The following is a 1,505-nucleotide window of genomic DNA, read 5'->3' as shown; positions in this document are numbered from 1 at the left end:
GCAAAAACTAATTATTTTCTCATGTAAAAATAGATTTTTTTAAAATTAATTTTTTATTTAAAATTAATTTAGCTTATTAACTTAAATAAATTTTTTTATTAATCAAACTCAAATTTATTTTTTTTGTTAATCTTAACCATATGTATTCCTACATATTAATAATAAATTTTAAAATAAAATAATTATATTTATAAATTTTATTTTAATATAAATACTAATATATTTTTTTATTAAAATTTTTTGCCTCTTCAAATATTTTTTTCAAGTTCCGTCTGTACTCCTACGTACTCTCATTTTTTATTAAATTAATTTGTATTGATGTAGAAAATTTGGAATCACAAAACTATTTTAGTCATTTCATATAATATTTTAGTCTTGTCTATGTGTATCCAAACATAATACTAGACATTACATTAGTGTCTTGTCCATCGTATCCAAACATAATACACAAAAGATAATTTTTAGTGTCTCCATCCTATTGTCTCCGTTTCAGTGTCATGTTCTGTCCTGTCTTTAAAAACAAACGCAACCTTAGAAAGTGTTAAAATATGGACTCTTCATGCATACAACAACGTGAAAATATAATCTATCTACTTAATATACTAAAACTGGGTTTTTCCCAAACTAATAAAGGTGAGGTGTCGATCCCTCGTGACTCCATTTTCCCTCCAAAATGAATACACTTTTCTCTATTCTAAATTATTTTATACAAAATATCTTTATTATAATTATATTATAATTAATATTTAATGAATAATATATAATTATAATAATTTGGGTTTTATCTTTATTTATACATTTTATTTTTTATATTTTTTAAAATTTTTGTTTATTTTAATTGCTTATTATGAGGCACATACTTTTTTTTCTTTTAGCTTCTGATTAACAAAAAAAATGTGTCATATATATGTTGTTTTTAAATAATCTTACTATAATTTTATTTTGTAATATTCTATTTTATCATGTGTACTTCAATTCATGTGTGTGTGTGTGTTTAATATATATATTGTTCATGTATGTGATTTATATGTTAATATTTTTATTGATTCTCTTTATTTTATTTTATTTTTTTGTGTGTCTCTTTGTTGTTCATTATTTTAGTTATATATATTCATTGATTTTTCTGTATTGATGCTCTTTTTATTTGAAATATCGTGACAATTTAGAGTGTATGTTATGACCCATGTGATATTCGTTAATTTGGTGTATCTTTTTAGATAGTTTATGTTATAATGTGTTTAAGGAGTTGACTTAAAATTATAATATGATATATAAATTTATAATATGATTTATAGTATGATAAAATATTAGGACATTATCATATAAATATTTTTTTATGTGTCCGTTAGATTTAACTATATAGGATCTTGAAAATTATGCAATTATGTAATTAGTTATTTTTTCATATAATTATTGTATTGATCATTTACATTAGTGAGACGATTTTCATTATTAATATTTATAAATATGCTATTATTTGTATAATTGATTGAATCATCTTATTC

This window comes from Arachis ipaensis, chromosome B03 (genome assembly GCF_000816755.2).
Source record: "Arachis ipaensis cultivar K30076 chromosome B03, Araip1.1, whole genome shotgun sequence".
NCBI classification, from domain to species: Eukaryota; Viridiplantae; Streptophyta; class Magnoliopsida; order Fabales; family Fabaceae; genus Arachis; species Arachis ipaensis.
The sequence above is the reverse complement of the archived record's forward strand: the minus strand, read 5'-3'. Positions refer to the sequence as shown.